Source organism: Triticum dicoccoides, chromosome 2B (genome assembly GCF_002162155.2).
Source record: "Triticum dicoccoides isolate Atlit2015 ecotype Zavitan chromosome 2B, WEW_v2.0, whole genome shotgun sequence".
Lineage (NCBI taxonomy): Eukaryota > Viridiplantae > Streptophyta > Magnoliopsida > Poales > Poaceae > Triticum > Triticum dicoccoides.
In genome coordinates this window covers 504886863-504900404 of record NC_041383.1, presented here as the reverse complement: position 1 = coordinate 504900404, position 13542 = coordinate 504886863, and the positions used below count along the sequence as shown (strand labels likewise).

General features: G+C 50.0%; 1 non-coding gene across 1 annotated transcript; it reads right to left on the bottom strand.

Moving 5' to 3' along the window:
• Nucleotides 1-6987: 6987 nt before the first annotated feature.
• TRNAP-UGG lies at nt 6988-7062 on the bottom strand. The gene has a single exon. It is a non-coding gene; the product is annotated as a tRNA-Pro (tRNA).
• Nucleotides 7063-13542: the final 6480 nt, after the last annotated feature.

Below are 13542 nucleotides of genomic sequence, written 5' to 3'. Positions count from 1 at the left end.
TGAATGAGCGCTTCGTACTCGGTATAGTTGTTGGAGGCAGCAAAATGGACTGCAGCGCATATTTGAGCTTGTCGCCTTTGGGGGAAGTGAGGACAACGCTGGCTCCCAAGCCGGTGCGCATCTTGGAGCCGTCGAAATGCATCCGCCAATGGGTGGAGTCGGGCGCTGGTGGCAGGTACTGGGTCTCGGCCCAGTCGACGAGGAAGTCAGCCAGTGCTTGTGACTTGATGGCAGTGTGGGGCTAGTAGTAGATGGTGTAGGGAGCCAGATCGATGGCCCATTTGGCCACTCGGCCAGAAGCATCTCGGCTTCCGATGATCTCGGCAAGTGGGGCTGTGCAGACCACAGTGATTGGATGCTCCTGGAAGTAAGGCTTCAATTTCTTGGCGGCAAAGTGCACACCGTAGCACATCTTCTGGTAGTGGGGGTAGTTCTGCTTGGAGGCTGACAGTACTTCGCTCAGGTAATATACCGGTCTCTGGACAGGTAGCGCCTTGCCTTCCTCGCGCTCGACTACAATGACTGTGCTGACTACCCGGCTGGTGGCGGCAATGTACAGGAGCATGGGCTCCTTGGGAGTCAGAGCCTCCAGCACAGGGGGCGTAGTCAATATTTTCTTCAGCTGGAGAAAAGCTTCATCCGCCTTGGGAGTCCACTCAAAAAAGGTCGTCTTCTTCATGAGCTGATATAAGGGGAGAGCCTTCTCGCCTAGCCGACTGATGAATCGGCTGATGGATGCCAAACAGCCGGTGAATTTTTGCACATCTAGCACTCGTCTGGGTGCCTCCATCCTCTCGATGGCCTTGATCTTCACAGGGTTGCACTCTATGCCATGTTCAGAGACCAGGAAACCAAGGAGTTGGCCGGCTGGTACTCCGAAGACGCATTTCTCGGGGTTGAGCTTGATCTGGAATCGGCGCAGATTCTCAAAGGTTTCCTTGAGGTCTTCCAATAGTGTTCCACGTTTTTCCGTCTTCACCACCACATCATCTACGTAGACGTGGGCATTTCTGCCGAGTTGCTTGAGGAGGCACTTCTGCATGCAATGCTGAAAGGTGGCGCGGCATTCCTCAAGCCGAACGTCATGGTCAGGTAGCAGAAGGCACCGAACAGCGTGATGAAGGCGGTCTTCAGTCTGTCAGCCGGGTTCAGCTTGATCTGGTGATATCCTGAATATGCATCTAAGAAACTCAACAGCTCGCATCCGTCCATGGAGTCTATCACCTGATCAATTCTCGGTAGAGCGAATGGGTCTTTGGGGCAGGCTTTGTTGAGGCTTGTGTAGTCGATACACATCCGCCACTGCTTGTTCTTCTTCAGCACCAGGACTGGGTTTGCTAGCCACTCCGGAAAAAACACCTCCATAATGAAGCTGGCTGCCAGGAGCCGGGCTATCTCTTCTCCAATGACTCTTCTCTTCTCTTCTGACAGGCGGCGCAAGGGCTGCCTGACGGGCTTCACATCGGACCGGACATGTAACTTGTGCTCGGCGAATTCCGTCGGTACACCTGGCATGTCTTTAGGGGACCATGCAAAGATGTCTGATTCTCACGGAGGAAATTGACGAGCTCGCCTTCCTATTTGCTGTCAAGGTTTGTACCCATGATAGCGTACCTCTCTGGGTGCTCCGGGTCCAAAGGTATCTTCTTCATCTCTCTGGCCGGCTTGAATGATCCTTTTGCTTCCGATTCCTTGGGGTTGGGCGACATCTCGGGCTGCTTGCCGGCCATCGCCACAACCCGATCAAGGAGCCGCTTCTCAGCTGCGATCACCAAGGACTCAGCCAGCCGACTGCTTTCGGCCGCGCAGGCGGACGACTTTCTGTAGTCGCCGGCTATGGTCAGAATCCCCTTGGAACTTGGCATCTTCATCTTGAGGTAGGTGTAGTGGGGGACTGCCATGAACTTGGCCAAAGCCGGTCGGCCAAGCAACGCATGGTATGGGCTCTCGAGGTCCACCACTTCAAACCAAACTGGCTCTCGACGGAAATGATCTTTGTCCCCAAAGAGGACGTCTATCAGGATCTTGCCGATTGGCGAGCAGGAAAGGCTAGGAACAATGCCGTGGAACACAGTCCAGCTGCTCTGAAGCTATCTTCGCTTGATTCCTAACTTCTCCATCGTATCCTTGTACAGAATGTTGATACTGCTGCCTCCGTCTATCAGCACTCGCGAGAAACGAGTGGCCCGCCTATCTGTGGCGAGTGTGGCGCCTAAGACCAGGGCGTAGGAGCCCGGATTCGGCATAACCTCTGGGTGATCAGCTCTGCTCCAACTGATAGGCCTTTCGGACCAGTGCATGAACTCTGGAGTGCTTGACGCGACTGCGTTCACCTCTTGCTGCTGCTGGCGCCTGCTGCGTCGATCGTCAGCCACACTGGTGAACACCACATAGGCTCCGTGCTCATTTGGGAACTCGTCTTGTATTGCGCCGACTGGCCTGACAGCTGGCTGCTGGGGCGGCGGTGGAGGAGGCGGCCCAGCAGGCGGGGGAGGGAGTAGGTCGTCTCCCTTGGCGATTCTGGTCAGCCAGTGGCATTTCCGGGTGGTGTGGTTTGACGGCTTCGCGCCGCTGTGGAACTTGCAGGGGCCATCTAGAGTCTGCTCGTAGGAGAAGGCCGGCAACCAGTTGGACTTGCCACCTTTCTGTCGCTTGGTCGGAGGAAGCCCCTCCGGCTGTTGGTCTTCGACTGTCGCCACTTGCCGGCTGTTGGAAGCCGGCTGCGGGGCTTTTCGCTTGTGGTCGCTTTGCTACTGCCGCTGACTGGTGTCCCCAGCCGGAGTTCTTGGAGCCTTAGGGGCTACTTTGCCAGTCGCACTAACTTGAATCTCCGCCTTCATGGAGGAGTCGGTTGTGGCGTACTTGTCGGCTGTGACCAGCAACTCGTCGAGGGTCTCTGGCTCGTCGCAGAGGAGTTTGTGCTTGAGGAGGGTGCCTTCTCTGCACCCGGCAGTAAAGTATTCGATAGCCTGCACCTTGTGCACGCCCTCGCAAGAGTTCTGAAGCTCGGCCCAGCGCGTGAGGTAGTCACGAGTGGACTCGTCGGAGCCTTGTACGCACAAGGAGAGTTGGCGAGGCTTGGGAGGTCGCTTGTACGTGCTTGTGAAGTTGCGGACGAAGGCCTCGGTGAAGTCGACCCAACTGTTGATGTTGCGGGGCTTCAAGCTGTTCAACCATGTCCGGGCCGTGCCCTGGAGCATGAGCGGAACATATCTTACGACAACGCGCTTGTTACCGTTCGCTATATTGACGGCTGTGGAGTAATCAATCAGCCAGTCCTCTGGCTTCATGGTGCCAGTGTACTTGGGTGTATCTCGGGGGAGCGTGAACCCTTTGGGGAAGGGCTCATCTCGGATGCGGGGCCCGAAGCAGGGAGGACCCAACTCGTCTTCTTCTTCCAGCGCCAGGGATCGGTGGAGTCGGTCGATCCGGTGGCGGGCGTCATTTTCTCCGACTCCCTCTCGGCGGCCAAGGCGGTCGCCGAGAGTCGGATGCTCTACGGGCGGCGGGGAGACTCGCCTTTCTCTGCGAGGAGGGGGAGGCAGATAGTCGTCCCGCCGTTCCACCGCTTTGGAGCGGCCGTCTCGGTCGCGCTCGATGGTGATCCGAGTCCGACTGTGGCTGACAGCCGGCTCCTTGTCTTTCTTTCCGTGGACTCCGCCAGTCGGCGTCCGAGACGTCGCGCCTTGATCTCGGCGGGGTGGCGGGTCGTCGTTTTGTCGCCGCGGCGCCTCCGTGCGGCAGCCGGCTTCGTTCTGAGCGGCAGCTGCGTCGAGGAGCTGCTGAACTACTCCGTCATCAGGCGGCGCTCTTCGCCCTCGAAGTTGTCGAGCTCGTCTGGCGCCGCCTGGGCGGCGCGGATGTTCTCCGCAGGCATGGCGTACACAGGGCGACTGGCCCCGAACAGGCTACCGACCGCCGCGCCACGCTGCCGGACCGCGCCTAGGCGGCTAGGCCCAGTCGGAGCCGGCGAGCCGCCCACAGCACGATCCATCTCACGCTGGTAGGCTTCTGACAAGCGTCTCATGCTTGCCAGCTTCTTCGCGCCCACGACGAGCTGGAGGCGGCATGCCTCCAGCGTCTCGACGTCCGCGTCTCCCGGAATGGGCGCGGTCAGGTCTTGCAGAGCCGCGTCGAGCGGGTCATGAGCTCCCTCGCTAGAAAGATCGCCGTGATCAAGGACGAGGACCTCTGTGACGGTGCTTCCGCCGCTCTCCGCGCAAGGGAGCGGCTCGTCGTAGACGACCACGTTGGTGGGGAACCCGTCGAGCGACGCGGTGCCGGAGTCGACCAGCATCGGGTCGGTGGATCCTATGGACTCCAGGTCCACGACGGGCTCGCCGGCGACGTGGAGTTGGTCGAGGAGACCCGCGAGGAGGCTCTCGGGGCCGCTCGTGCCTGCGTCAGACGCAGACTCATCGGAGAGGCGAACCTCGCCGATAAGCTCGACGAGGCAGCTGGCCGCGCAGGCGATCTCAGCGACGTGCAGCGCATCAGCGCAGACTCCATCTAGCGTGCCAGGCTGGCTGTGCTCGCCGGGGAGGAAAAGGGTTCCCGTCCAGAGCAGGTCTCTGGACGATGGTGCACCTCGCCCCATGGTGGGCGCCAAATGTCGGGGGTTGGGTACGACATAGCCAAAGGATGGCTTATCATGGTGGGAGTGAGTAGAACGTCACCGGTGCCCGGAAGCGGGATGAGGCGAAGACATGCACGCCGACGGATCTTACCCAGCTTCAGGGCTCTCCGAGGAGATAACACCCCTACTGCTGCTCTGCGGGGTCTCCGCATGGTCACTATGGCAAAGTGAATACAATGTTGCTCCTAGAGCTGTTTCTGGAGGTTGGAGAGGGCAAGGCTAGCTCTCCCCTTCCTATGTGATCGGTCTAATGCTAAAGAGGCTATCCCCGTTGCATGGGTGCCCCGGGGGGCTTATATAGGCCTGCCCCCCAGGGATACAATGGTAATTCGGCTGGGCGCAGGTCCCAGCCGTCTGTCTCTCAGGCCGCCGTCTTCTCCGCCGACTTCTGGGGCCCGCCGACTGGCGGGCCCCACGGACAAGCCTGGTACTGTAGCGGTGCTTCGGATGACGCTGGCTTGGTCACGGGGTCATGGCAATAGTGCCGCCGTCTGGCGGGCGATCACTGTCGCCATTCCCCGTCTTGTCTGATTAATGGCGTGCGAGGCCCGTGGGAGGGGCCGGCCGACTCTAGGGGGCCGACTCCCACGGGGCCGTCTTCTTGGCGCTCTTGCCGCCTTCGGTACTCCTGCTGACAGGCGGTCCCGCCGTCCTCGGGCCGTACAAGTAGGCGTCGTGGGAACAGTGTGCCGCCCACTAAGGCTGAGGTCAGGGCCGGCATGGCAACAGTGCCGCGCCGCGATGGAGATCTCCAGCGATACGACGCACTGTAGCCATGCCAGCCCCTCGTAGGCGGGGTAGAGACGGCCGCACAATGACCGTACCCCGCCCCACCATCGTGGTGAAGGCAGGAGACGGTTGGAGTCGCGGGCCGACTCCCATAGTCGTCTTATCTTGAAGTCGCCAGCCAAGAGTCGGCTTGTCTCAAAGCCGTCTCTGGGACTCGGCCGTGAGGGATAGTTGCCGCCGCCTCCCAGGAGGCGGCTCTTCGTTGTGGGGTCTTTGAGGGGCGCAGTCGGCCCCGATGTTTCGAAAGGCTCTGGGGCTCGGGTTAGCCTACCCGTGGCCCATTACTCCGACAACTTCGTTCATTAATATCATGAAGGTACTAGGTGCATTAGTTAACCCAAAAGGCATGACTAACCACTCATATAATCCAAACTTATTTTTAAATGTTGTTTTCCATTCATCTCTCAATTTCATACGAATTTGATGGTATCCACTACGCAAATCAACTTTGGAGAATATTGTAGAGCCACTCAATTCATCAAGCATATCAATTTAGAAACATGGTCATAATCTCGTACCTGAGGTGGTGGTGGTGCAGCCCTACCATTATGAATATAGGCATGAGGACGGCCTAGTGGTGGCGCTGGTGGTTGCACATAGTGCTGATTTTGATCAACCTCATCCTCGTAATTGCCCTCGTGAACGTCCTCCTTATCGGCAGCAGCAGGAGCCGCAAAAGCATCAACATTAGGTGCAGTGGCACCAGAATTTTGACCAGGCTCAAGGGGAATGTGCAGTGCTTGTCCCACTTGATTTGGAAGGTGACGTTGTTGTTGTTGTTGTTGTTGTTGTTATGATCGGCAATCGTTGTAGTCAAAACTCACAAAGCTTGGATAGAGTGATGGCCAGGGAGAATCAAACGCACGACATAGATATATGTGGAGCTGGGAAGGCTTATGATATGATAGCAAAAAGGGTCAGCAATAATCAATTCGGAGGTGCAAAGTTGAATAAACGCTCAACGATGGTACTATGCTGGTCCTAGGCTAGACCGTACTAGAGACACGAGCCTAGAACACTAACAAAATCACGGCGCTGCACCTAAACAAGGGAGGAGCACTCTCTAAATTTCTTTTTTTTTGTGCTCTTTTTTTGCGCTTCGAAGCTTCTTTTTTATTTGCCGAAAATCACTATAATGGCGAGTGTCTCAAAACTCTTCCCAAGTCAAAATAACAGGATAGGCACGCAATTTTTTTGAGTTTTTTCGGAAATCAGGGAAGCGACGACGAAAAAGTGCGACAAAAAATCACTGATGGCGAGTGTCTCCGCTCTACTGGAGGCTTGGCATGCTCGAAAAGAAAAAAAGCAGAGTCAATCTTTTCAAATTCCTTGCGAACAATACCGAAGACTTGCGGCGTGTAGTTGCTTGCGTGAGATTTCTCAAGATTGTAGAAAGGGGTTTTTAAAACAGGTTCCTTCCGTCTGAGAGGCTTTGCAATCCAACTCAGTCTCCTTTGTGTGTGCGCACACACAAGCCAAGTTTCACTTTTAATACCCCTGTCTTCCCGACCACGGATAGGCTGTGGGGCTTTGCACTTCGGCCCCATTGTGTGAATACCACATCAAAGTGATAGGATTCGAACCTATGGCCCTCTATACCCAAAACAGATGCGCTGACCACACTGCGCTACACCTCGTCCCCCCCTCAGAACATATGGATCTACCCGATCAATAAAGAAAAGAACCACAGCGTTGTCGCCCACCCCGCTTTGGGCACGGGGAGGCGAGAACCACCGCTTTTAGGAAAGAAGCCTACAATTTGATTCTCGTATCGTTTCACTTGCATTTTATTTCGTTTAGTCTCGTTCTGAGAGTGGAATCGAACCACTCACTCCGTTTGGATTTCGAGTCCAAAGGGCCCAGTCAGCGAAAGAGGATTTACAATCCCACGCAGCCTACCGGAACCTTTTTCTTGCTTGATTTTTATACGATTTTTGAGCAACTAGCGCGAAAGCTGTTGCGCGTTAGCGCATCCATTTTCTTGCTTGATTTTTATACGATTTTCTGAAGTGATCTGTCCAACTAAGTAGAAAAGGACACTAGAGTGTGGCTACACGTGGTATAGGGCTGCTCGTCCCGCCTGGTGTTGAGAAATGACATCCAATCTTTCGGTACCTATCATATATTCTAGGTGGATAAACTTATTTTTGATCAGCATCAATGGGAGATCTGATGTTTTAGAATGACCTTCCCCCGATCAGAGAAGGGGCTTGGTCTGGAACGGATTGAGACGAAAAGCGGTAATCAATCGCCGCGTGGTGGAATGCTTGTTGGAGAAGGGTAAGCTCCTCCATGTCGTAGGGGTGGGTAGGCCAATAGAAGACTAGGGAACTTAGCCTAGCCACTCAGTTCTGCCCCGAGCCAAGTCTATTTAGTGTCAGCGAACACATACCACTATCTATATATAGGTTTTTTTTTCATAGAGGTTGTCGCTTAGGTCCTTGGACCCTTCCTTCATGAAGCTTGAGGAAGCACTCACTTTTCTATCCACGGCATTCTTGGTTTTGCACTTAGTCTTGAACTTGTGTTGGTTTGGGACATCAATCTCATTCATCAACGGTGTGTGCCGCACTCTATGATTGCTTTCTTCTTGCTGTCAAATCCCAGTCTATCTTTCACTGAGCTTCCTTCGCTTGGAATTCAAAGACCAAAAAAAAGAAAGAGAGCGTACTATGAGGTATGAATGATCAAATGTCTACGGGTGTCATTGAATATCATGGGGTAAGAACTTCTAAGGTCATGGCATAGGGTATTGGATAGGCTGGTCCGCTGGTCGAAGTCATTGCAGCGTGTGCTACGGACAGCTATTGTTCCAGGGCATTTCCTTTCTCTCGTCATCATGCCAACATACACAACGCTTGCCTTCACAGGGCCCCACCTTGACTTCCATCATGTCTACACTCTTTTCATCAAAGCAACTCTTCTTAAGAAGACCCCTTGGTCCCCACAACGAAGTTCCTCCATAGAGAACCCAACTGCACAACACCATCACAAAGGTTTCTTCGTAACTCGATTAGTCTCACTCAAGAGAACTCATCTACATGGAAGGTCTTTTAAGTGCCAGTTGTACCCGCACAGAAGTTCTGCACCCTCAACTACACGAGGATGTCTCCTGTAGTAGCATCACAACTTTTCTCACCATGGACAGCTCGCCAGTCTTCTTGCATCAGCCACACCTAATTACAAATGACCTTGGCCTCTCCATGCTCGTCATTTACATTTAAACTGCACACCCCCTTGTTGAGGTCTTACTCCAAAGATACGGCTTCTAGCACATGACCATTCCTCACTCAAGTCATCAACACCCTCGTCGATGTACGTGTTGAAAGAAGAAATTCCACTATCTCTCAAACGAAATGAGGTTTTTGAACTCCTATATAACATAGTTTTATTGATGCCAAAGGGGGCTTTCCTCAAACAATTGGAACCAAAATAAAATATAAAAAAGAATGAAAGAGTCAATCTATCTTAATCAAGGCGCTCGCTCTGCCACAAAGGGAGGCACTGGCAAAATCTAAATAGAAAAGAGATGTTTCCAATTAAACCATAGATGTCCACTTCATACTTATAGTATTCTATTTTGGCTTGCTTGGGTTCATTCAAGGCATCTTCATATGTATTAAAGAAATCAATCATCTCCTAATTAGGTCCCCCAAGGAAAGCAAAGTGACGTTTTTATTTCTCTTCCTCCGGTCAAAAAAAAAGATGTCTAGGACCGGATGCATAACAAGAAAAGTCAGAATAGTAGTGGTGCCTGCGCGCAAACAATCTTAGAACTGAGCTCTTGTAAAGGTGGGCGTTCCTACGCTCAAAGCCCATATCTCAGATGCATGCCCATTGGACTAGCCCATCACCAGGATGAAATTATCCATTTAGCGCAGTTCCCCTTTCCTCTCTTCTTATATAAACTTCACATCCTAAACACCAAAAGGAAGGGAGAATCAAACTCGACCTAGTGGTTTTTTTATCATTTCATTGACCTTCGAACCGCTCTTGCCCTCCCCTTTCACTTTCTTTCCTAAATGTGTGACTGATACCAATCCCTATGTTGTACACTCTTCCACTAACTAGAGAGAACCATGCCTGAAGTAGAAAGAACCAATTACAAGTGTTCATAGTGGTCTAAGAAAATCAACCCTGACCGTGAAGGTTCCTAGTGTTGATACCAGTTGTTGGAGATAATGGAAGGAAGCAACAGAACAGAGAGAGGATCCAGTGTAATCTTAACTACATGTCAACTCTTATACAAAAGCTTATGTTACAATACATGGTACTAGTCAAATTTATAGAAAATAGCAAACCGACACAAAGTCATTATCAACTCAAGTAACAACTATTTCAATTTTGTTCATAGCTCATTCCTAGCTAAGACAAAACGGCGGGTAGGCAAACAACTTGATTCAGGTCAATACAATACTCTTCTTCGAACTTGCAAGCTTGGGACACAAGCGTAAACTGAAAAAGAAGTAAGACCAGGTACACTGCTAAACATAAGTATAAAGAGGTGGAAGGCTGGCTATGCTTGTGCTCACCTACAGGTCTGTCCCAGCATACAGTATCAAAAAAGACCGTCTCTTATTTTTGATTTGTCTGAATCAGCGTATATTAACTAATACTACTTTATCCAGTCAATAATGAATTGAAAGGTCATCTTTAATTCAAAAGTGCATAAGCAAGCAAGGAACGGAAGGCATGCTAACTACACTACTAGAGTCAAGAAAAAAGCTATACTACAAACCAAACTAATTGAGTAAGAATCAAAGCTTATTGAAGATGCTAGAAAATCTATGAACAAGTACCAGGTTAGTAATTCAATTGTGATATCTTCTGCAGCATTTTCTCTCTGTTGCTATTCTCAGCACTTTGGAAAGTATCTATGCAAAGGAATTAGTATTAAGAATAGCTTGGTTTGGTCCAAATGTAATATAAAAAGGCATTCCCCTATATGCTGTTAGATGTATTGCAAAAAGGTCAAGTTAAAGAAATATTAGGAAAATTGTTTTGGCTGTCTATACTATCATTTTTCTGGAAGCTTTTAAGCCCGTTGTCCAGATGCTGCTGCCTAAAAGTAGTTCTTTTAAATTGTTTTCTTGTGGTCTTGTTCTCTGTATTGTTTTTGGAAACAAAGTACTCTGTATTGTTCATGTGCTAAACTTCATAGTTGGAGGTAGCACAACAGCAGTAGCTACTCTCACTAGGTGCCTTTCGCCAAGGATACCGTCAACCGATCAAACCTTTGCTAATGGTGGAATTGCCAAACCTTTGCCCATGCCGAAAAAGAAGCCAAGTCCGATTCAATAATTACCTTTCTTTTGTCTCTATCTTTGGACTGAATCAGAATCAGAAGAAAAGCAAGGCTATCCTTCGTTGCACACCTAATGGAAAGCACTGGCTAGATTTCCGATGAAGGAAGCCGTCTACTAACCGGAATACTACAGCAGAGGACAAAACTAGGGACTTCTAAAACAAGGATAGTTTGAGGTAGGGATACCGTTGTTCGAATGGAAAAAAGATACCTTTCCCCAGAGAGATAGGATTTGAAAACAAACCATTCATGAAACTCATGCAGGAGCATGCGGTGGTCACATTAATGGACATGCACTAGCTAAGAGAACTTCTTAAGTTAGGGTACTATTCTATTGGTTGGCTTAATATGGGGAAGGGGAGAAGGCAAGCCACGTGTGGATTGATCCCTAATTCAGTTCTTTTTTCGTGGTTTTCTTTCCATCTCACAACTTCCATTTCTTGAGTCAACCTTGCCTGCTGGAGGTATGATTCCGATCTTTGAATCGAATTGGATTTTTTATCTTAAAGTGAGGGTGATGAGTGGGGAAGGAAGCTGACGATTTTATTAGTGTGTAAGGTGGCCCCGAGAGCTGAACCAAAGCCGGCTGTTTCGAGACCAGGGAGCTTTAACAGTTTCTACTTAAACTATGTCGATGAGAACCAATAGAACCATAATGGTGAGCGGCTACAGGTTGACGCCAGGTCAATTTATAGTTCTAGTTACTGGCCCTAATTCACAATTGCATTTATTACACTTTTACAAGACGAAAGCGATAGTGGTTAGAACGCGCTAGACTGGCTAATGCTATAGATTTGCTCCATCCAGAGTCACCCAAAAGGACCTTATCTGTTGAATGATCGGTTCTATCCTCGAAGTCTTTCTAGCCTGCCCGTGCCAAACTAGTCTTCTTTCAAAGATGTGGATCCAACAAAGCAGCTGTTCGCATAGGCCTGGATACAGAGGAAAGGGAGGGGAAGGTATAGAAATCTATCAAAAGAGCACCTTAACGGCGATGCCTGGAAGGAGTCCCTCTTATTTCAGTATATAGGACTTCTTGTCTGCGGGACCTAACTAACTACCCGATCGATGGAAAATAAGGGCAAGTCAATACCAGATCGCACTCAACAAAGTAAAACGGGATGAATTCAATCGCCATGACCAGCCACTGGCTGATTCCATAAGCACAGAAAGAAGGGTTTACGAATAAAAAAAACTGCTCACTAGGGTCTCTTTTCATATCCGGCTATGTGTACTCTTCTCTGAAACAGCCTACCTACCTTTTGCTTTTTCAGATAAGTAAATAAGCGGACCTCCTTTCCAGAGATCAAGTTTCGACTGGACTAACCACGGGTCTTGATCACAAAGTTCTAAGGTCAATTCTCTAATGAGAACAGACTCTGTCCACAAGGGCCATCAAGCCAACTATATGGAAGGACCCAGTCCCACATTCCCGCTCGTGTTCTGTTTTCCTTGTGGTTCCCATAGTCGAAGCAGCTTAAAAAAGGTCAGGTTTGGAACTCGTGAGGGATGTTTTGTTGCATGCGCATCTTCCGCGCCTACTTTGTCCTAAATTTGGTCACCCATGCACTTTTCTAGTTAGGGCTTGACTGGGTTCTTTGATAATATAGGTAAGCCGGGCTTCTTTTTAAGCAATATCATGACTAGAATCTTGAGGATGACTACGTACTTGAAGCTACAAAGTCCAACGAATGTTGAATCGACGCATGATGAAAACAAGGAAAAAGAAAAGGTGACTTCCGTTGACCAAGGAAATCGAAATGTATGTGTCGGTAGAACAAAGATACCATTAGGTGATAAATTGATGCTGCCTGCACGCACAGATTCATGAGATGACAATTTTAGCTTCAATATGAGATGCCAATGATGCATTCAAAAAGGAATGAGTGCTGCCCGAGTCGACCAAGAAAAGAGGGTAACATCAAAATGATGGACTACTGAGCAAGCTAACTGAATGGAACAGAGTGCAGGAGATTTCTGATTAGCTTTAGCGGAGAGGACCCTTAGATCCGAAGTAGAGTCATCATGGTCCTGTAACATTGAATAGCCTGCAGCAGTACTCCGTGATAATTCCGCCATTTCCTGAACAACATGGAGTTGAACAGTAGCTTTACACTAACAATCCTTCGCCCAACGCTCACCACAACCAATCCAGAGAACCTTCGCGTGCCGCTAAGCCTTCAGTCTTGTTGGAAATATGCCCTAGAGGCAATAATAAAAGTATTATTATATTTCATTGTTCATGATAATTGTCTTTTATTCATGCTATAACTGTATTATCCGGAAATCGTAATACACGTGTGAATACATAGACCTCAATATGTCCCTAGTGAGCCTCTAGTTGACTAGCTCGTTGTGATCAACAGATAGTCATGATTTCCTGGCTATGGACATTGGATGTCGTTGATAACGGGATCACATCATTAGGAGAATGATGTGATGGACAAGACCCAATCCTAAGCATAGCACAAAGGTCGTTTAGTTCGTTTGCTAGAGCTTTGCCAATGTCAAGTATCTCTTCCATAGACCATGAGATCGTGTAACTCCCGGATACCGTAGGAGTGCCTTGGGTGTATCAAACGTCACAATGTAACTGGGTGACTATAAAGGTGCATTACAGGTATCTCCGAAAGTAGCTGTTGGGTTGACACAGATCGAGACTGGGATTTGTCACTCCGTATGACGGAGAGGTATCTCTGGGCCCACTCGGTAATGCATCATCATAATGAGCTCAAGGTGACCAAAGTGTTGGCCACGAGATCATGCATTACGGTACGAGTAAAGTGACTTTCCGGTAACGAGACTGAACAAG